The sequence below is a fragment of the Lathyrus oleraceus genome, chromosome 5 (assembly GCF_024323335.1).
Source record: "Lathyrus oleraceus cultivar Zhongwan6 chromosome 5, CAAS_Psat_ZW6_1.0, whole genome shotgun sequence".
Classification (NCBI taxonomy): domain Eukaryota; kingdom Viridiplantae; phylum Streptophyta; class Magnoliopsida; order Fabales; family Fabaceae; genus Lathyrus; species Lathyrus oleraceus.
In genome coordinates, this window is record NC_066583.1 from 428223307 (window position 1) to 428230388 (window position 7082).

Here is a 7082-nt window from a genome sequence, read left to right on the forward strand (position 1 = left end):
TAATCATAATCATCTGTTAATCATAACAGAAATCACATTTCCCCAAATTGGATCTCAAAACCTCTCACATTCATCCATTTCTTCAAGAACAATCTAAACTTCAAATTCATCAATCTTCATCAATTGTGGACGAAACTTGGAAATTCTTTTTGCATTCACTTCCTCTAATCATCTTCTCCAACTGTTTGTGAAGAATGGAGCACGTGGAAGGCTGAATCGTGACTGTTCAATATCACATCATCCATGGCAAATGCGGATTTCGAGCAACAAAGGCCATAGCAATTGATTCCGAGTGCATGATTCATCTTCCTGAAGCTGTTGGCGCATCTGTTTGTGGTCAGCACACGCGAAAAGCTGGAAATTCTCCGCTGCCATCTCAGGTTTGGATGTTTTCGAGTTTCAAGATTTCATGAATTGTTGGATGCGTTTGGTAGTTCATTTCATGTAGAGTACGATGATAGCTTTAGTTTTGCAAATGGATTACTGTAGTGCATGAAATCTGAATTGGAAGTTTCGTGACCAAACCCTAAGTGATTCGATTCTTGAGATATAGCAATTGTTAGAACAAATAGAATTGATATTTGAGATCCTTAGGTTCATACGGTTCGAATGGTATGTCGCATGCTCATTTTGGTGATGCTTTGAATTTTGAGTGTTCTTGGCGTGGCTGTTGGAGAAGAAGACGATTTCTGGAAATTTTACTGTTCAATCCAGAAACTCGTTTGAAAATTTGAAATATGTGTTTCCCTCCCGCGCCATATTTAATTACAGTTATGCCACTGGCATTTTAATTAATTTTAATTAATTATTAACAAATATTTTAACACCTTAAAAAATGCATAAAAAATAGTAGAAAATTCAGAAAAATATGGAGATTTTTTCTATGACTTCCTTGTTGACTTTAGGACTTTTTTGACCTATTGGTCAAAGTTGTGCTTGGTAGAAATTCCATTTGACTTAGGGTTTTCTCACATGTGTCCATTTTTGCTACACTTTGCCAATTGATTCATGAAATGCACATAATGTTGAATAAATTCTTGCCAATTTTTGTGTTGATTCATGATTCATTGATGTTCATTTATATGTAAACTTTGTGAATTTTTGATACCTGGCCAGGGAGTTATGAATTTTGGAACTTAGGTGTGACAATTTGTGTCACACCTCTTGATGTCAATTTGCTGAATTTAATTGAGTGACTTATGCTTGTTGAAATGAGATGAAATTTTACATGAATGTTGATTTGCATGTTAGGAAGCTATGAGAATTTTTGTGGAATTTTATACTGCATTTTCAATTTGATCATGATTTTTCATCTCTGTTGGTCACAATTGCAAGCTCATATGTTACATGTTGGTAGATTGATTGAGAAATGCTCATAGTGTATTGTATAATCATGAAATTTGGCATGCTTGTAATAGACACACATTGTGTGACATCCCTGTTTTGGTCTCATCCATTTCTTTTTTGTTTTCATTGAGTTATGAATTTTTGGAGTGGAAGCATGTATTGATGTTGTGATTTGGAGCCTATAATTGTGTCTGTTTTTGTTGATTTTCATTGACATGGTTCCATTTGCCCAATTAAGCTGAAATTTGGTGTGCCATACCTGGATTAGGCCCTGTTTAGGTGTAATTTATTTGAGAATTTTTGGAAGTGTTTTGATGTGGATTTGAATGCAATAGTTCTGTTTGCATGCTTGGTGCTTCATTTGAACTAGTTTGGATTGTTTTGTGCATGAAATGAGCATAATGAATGATATAAACATGAGACCAATGATGTTTGCTCTTGTTTGACTTTAATTTGAGATTGGTTGGTGAATACCTTGCTGTTTAGGAATTTTTCTTGCCTTTGGACCCTAGGCTTAGCCTAGTGGTCTAGTTGCTAATGTTTGCTTGATTTTTCAGGATCAAAAGCATAATGCACATGGAGAATGATCCAAATCAAATTTAATTGATGTTGTTGATGTTTGTACACTAACATAACATTGTTTTGTAGGTGGTGAAGCTTAGGCTTGGGCTTTGAGCTTGCTTTATTGTGCATTGCTTTGTATAGTTTGATTGATTGAACACTTGCTGTTTGGTTTTGTCTGTCTGAGTACTAACTGTGTTGGATTGTTTCCAGGTACTTTAGTTGCTCAGTTCCTTGTGAACTTTTGCTTTGCGTTGCTTAAGCAACTTGCATAGAGGTAAAATCTCTTGACTTCATGTAGTCTGGAGACCCGACTGTTACCGGGCCGGGCAAATAAATGTCTGAAGTCCTCCTTAAGAGGCAATGATTGTGGTTGTTTATTTTTAAGCCCAAGCAGGTGAAAGTCCTTTAAATAAGGCAATTGGTGGAAGGTAGGGGTATGCAGTCTACCCCCCACTATTCAGTTGAGTCTTCTCCTTGCTCCCATTACATGGTTGAAGCATTGAGATCCTAACCCAAGATCCTGTGCAGTGCACATTGAGTCAGAGTCTCCGAGTATAGAAGGGTCCCCCCATTCTGGACCCATGCTCATTTGTCAGACACTCTCCCTGGTTAGGGATATGAGCTGTGAGGTCTGATCCTCACTTCACCTCTTCATCTGCTTCACCTTAGCCTCGTAATGGCAAGGTTAAGAGCAAATCAAAACCATGTACAGACGACTCGCTTCGGCGGTCAAACCCCTTTGATTGAGCCTCTTGTTTGGTTATAGCGTGTGCTCTGTGAATCTCTGATTGACATGCTTGTTTAAGATGCCTGTTCTCATTTGATATATGATGTATGCTTGTATGCTTTCTTCTTTCCTGGTTAGGATTAGATCGCACTGATGCAAGTAGGTAGAAACCTGAACTTAGGGTGACTTTGCATGACAACATTAGGCTCGAGTCTCAGCTCCCTAGTGTCGTGTTTTCCCCTCGGTTTCTGGTTAGCAATTTAGTCCCTTTCAGGGGAACTACATCGCCCTGATCCTCGTTCCAGACGAGGTATGTAGGCAGGTGGTCGTGCGAGACCACTCCGGGCAACCTTTTTCTTTTTGCGTGCGTTTACTTGTTATCTGATTGTATGTTTGGGTTCGGATGCCGACGTAAGTCCAGTAAGTGGCTGTCGGGCTCCACGTTTGCCCTTTTGAGTGTGTTTTGGTTCGGATGCCGACGTAATTCCATCAAGTGGTTGTCGGGCTCCATGTTTGCCACCCTTGCTTGTTTGTATGTTTTGTGTTGTTTGGCGTGCGTAAGCCGAACTACAGTGGCTCTGATTCTTGTTCCAGACAAGATATGTAGGCATAGGGTGCGATACCCTATCGAGCCCGTTCTTCTTAACCCCACCTGCGTTCCCCGTGTGTGTGTGTGTGATGTTTAGCAACCTATTCTTTATTCTAGGACGTGGATCCCGTCGAGTACGACGGACGTGAGGGGTGCTAATACCTTCCCCTCGCGTAACCGACTCCCGAACCCATTCTTTTGGTCGCGAGACCATGTCTTTCCAGGTTTCTCTGAGCGTTTCCTTTCCCTATCTTGGGATAAATAACGTTTAGTGGCGGCTCTGTGTGTTATTTCTTTTTAGCTCGCCGGTTTTTTCGCAGGATGCGACACCATGTCATACCCCAAACTTTTCCCTCCCTTTTTCATTTCTACTTACCCTTTGTTTAGGATCTCATATGCATATCTATTAGCAACATAGTACATTCACTTGCATTAAGAAACTCAAAATCATATATTCAATGGGACTTGATCACACAAATCATTGAATATAGGCTAAGTCCTAAGCCAGGGTTCTTCCATGGCATGCCTGTATGTGTGAACCCTTCATCCTGGTTGTCCTTATCATTGAGCATAACTTGAAAACCTAATTCTTGGACCATGGTTGTGTTCATGGCATTGGTGATTTGAATGTTAGATTGCAAGCATTATCATGATCATTCAATTCCCTAAAACCCTAATTTCTTATTAAGGCATTATCATTCCTTGTGTGTGCCTAAGTTTGAGGATTCATATGATTCATTTGGTCCACTATGGATGATTCATTTGCTTGATTAAGATTCATGGTCCTAATTTCTATATTAGGGTTCATTCAAAGTTTTACATGTTCATAATCTCATTGGTTCGTAAGGTCCATGTGATCCGATTCGTGGCATGGCAAGACTGAAGTTCATTGGTTCAAGATCAGTTCAAATGCAAGTTCTTGGGTTGGTATGGTTTACAAAGGCATGTATCACTTTGTTCCATTACATTTCATCATTGCACCATTTCCACCTAAGTTGACTTTTGGTTAACTGCTGACTTTTTGGTCAAGTAGTTGATCAAAGTCATAAAATCAAGTGGCATCTTTCTAAATCTTGTGTCATGACATTTCATTTGAGTTGTTTGATGTCCATGGTTCATTAGTCACATTGGTGGTTAGAATTAGGACATTTGCATTAAAGTGAAACTTGTTTTGAAACTTGATTCATAATGTTTGAAAATCATGTTTCATTTAGTTCTACTTGGTACATCTTAGATTGTTTTCATTTGCAAAATATCAAGGTTCACATTTACAAAACATCTTATTTCAAGCATAATTACAATTCAAATTTGAAACATTACATTTCCAAGTCCAAAAATTTCAATCATAACCATTTTCATATCAATTCAAACCATTCAATTTCCAATCCCATATGGAACACTTCAATTCAATCATAAACCATTAGACTTTCAATTTCAAAATTCCATCATTTCATACAAAAACTCCATACAATTTTCAATTCCAAAAATCACATTCAATTCTCATTTAAACCATTCAAATACAATTGGGGTTCCAAATTCCATTTAACAATTATTCACATTTCAATTACAACATACCATACACCATCATTCATATTACATTCAAATACAAATTCAATCCTACATACAACAAGTCATAATTACATATAAATTATTTCACTCCAAATAGCTCCAATTCCAAAACAGTCTCATCTTCAATACATTCCATGAATCCAACCCACCTTCCAATTGCACTATTCAATACAGATTCATGTGTGCATCCACCCTGCAAAATCATTCACATATACATGTTATCATAAGAAAATGTGATGAGCAAAACTAAATTAGTGCATGACCATACATATCATAACCACATTTCCAATCATCAAACAATTACAAATGGCGGTACAAAAACAGTCCAAGCATCACAATACAATGCATCAAAAACTTCACACCATGTTAACATAACATACCAAGCATTCCACAAACCAACATAACAATCATTGCAAATTAACATCAACATTCAAGCATGCCAAGTGAAAAGCCACACAAGACACTATAATAAAACCAATCCATGGCAATGCAACTATAAAACCCCAATGCAATGCAATCCTCAACCAAGCAAAACCAGAACCATGCATATTGAAGCAAACCCATTCATGCATTAGCACATAACCACAACAAGGAATCATTCACCTATTTTCAACAAAATTGACACCATTTAAGAAATATTAATTCAGTGCATAGAAAAGTTTTAATGCCATAACACTAAGCATCTTAACACTAACATCCAACCATAATTTGACATGGCATACAATAAAGATACTATTGTAACAGTCATTCACAGAATAAGGTTAAGCAATCCATTGGCATATCACACAAAGTATCATTACAGACCATTCATTGCAATACATATTGGTCACTACAAGCATGACAATTTTAACAGCAACATCATTCATTACAGCATTCAAATTCAACTAACATAGTATAATAGATAAATTCATCCAAATTCTAACATAGCTTGCAACTCACATAACAGTTAATTAGCTATTCAATAATAGACCTAACTGCTAACAGATTTAACACATAACATAATTAGTTATTAAATTCTAATTGACGTCATAACTAACAACTAACAACATATTTCAGAATGGCTAGCTCACTTAATCACTAACCAATCGATTCTAACAGATAACCATTCTGTAAAACTCTTCACCCACCCTGCTAACCAAAATGCTCAACCTTCAAAATTGAACTCTTCAATACCAATCAACCTCATAACCACCCATGGAACCCAACTTATATAATAGAATGGAACTTCCTAACCTACCTCATAACCTTCCAACTGAATTTCTCAAAATAACTTCTTACACAACACTAACCGCATTCATGTATTCATTAAACAGAAACTTCTAACAATTTTTTCCTCACCTTTAACCAACTACTAACTGAATTCTCTCAACTCTAACTGTTTACTAACCTCAACAAACTACAACCATCTCAAACAAACAAAATGGGATTGAAACAACAAGCTAACGGAGGAAGAGAAAACTTCAAAAGAGATTCACAACAAAACTCTCGAAGAAGAAGGCTTCTAACAAAAAAAACAATAGAAGCATAACAATTGGAGAAGAAGAAAATCAAAACCGGAGCATATAGTAGAAAAAATAAAATAAAAGGAATAGAGGGATTACAATTCAAAAATGGAAACTCTATCTCACCTTTTCATAATTCAATCGTTTTCACTCTTCTCTCTTCACTTGAATCCACGATTCATCACCCTCACCTCAATTCAGTACTAATACGCAATAAACAACGACTACAATTCGCAACGGCACACAACGGAAGAGATTGAGACAAATCGAAGGCGTCAAGAAGAAGATTACCCGGAGCCACTGCGTCGAAATCATCCGGTAAGTTTCTCCCTTTCGTCTTCTTTCATTTGCGTGCAAGAACAAGTTGTTAAGTGATTTCAATTTCTGTTGATTGCGATTCGACGTTGAGTTTGGACGCGAATTCGAAATTTGTTCTTATCCTTCATAGAGGTTTAATTTGCATTCCTGATTCTTCGTTTGTCTATGGTTGTGCACGAGGTTGAAGTGAGTTTGAAGACTAAGATTTTGTGGGTGTGAGTATTGTGACTGTGAACAAACATTTTCAAGCGTTCTGACTTGGGCGTTATGTTTAAGCATGGAACCTGGTCTTGTGGTTGCGTGGACATGAGTGGTTAACCCGGTTCTTGGCGTTTTTTAGAAGACTTGGGCCTTTGTCCCAACCAAGCATTTTCTTTATCCATACACCCGCTTCAATCTATTAACCCCCATACCCCATTGTTCATGACCTTGTTGTTAAGTCTTGCTAACCCCAGTAATCCCCCTT

At 37.3% G+C, this 7082-nt stretch overlaps 1 long non-coding RNA gene across 2 annotated transcripts; it reads right to left on the reverse strand.

The window, feature by feature from the left end:
• Positions 1-4698: 4698 nt before the first annotated feature.
• LOC127085222 (uncharacterized) lies at positions 4699-7064 on the reverse strand. Of its 2 annotated transcripts, none has more exons than XR_007789028.1 (2): positions 6590-7064; positions 4699-4989 (listed from the first exon to the last, which is right to left on the reverse strand). It is a non-coding gene; the product is annotated as an uncharacterized LOC127085222 (long non-coding RNA). The 2 variants fall into 2 exon arrangements; XR_007789027.1 differs by having other exon boundaries at positions 6425-7064.
• Positions 7065-7082: the final 18 nt, after the last annotated feature.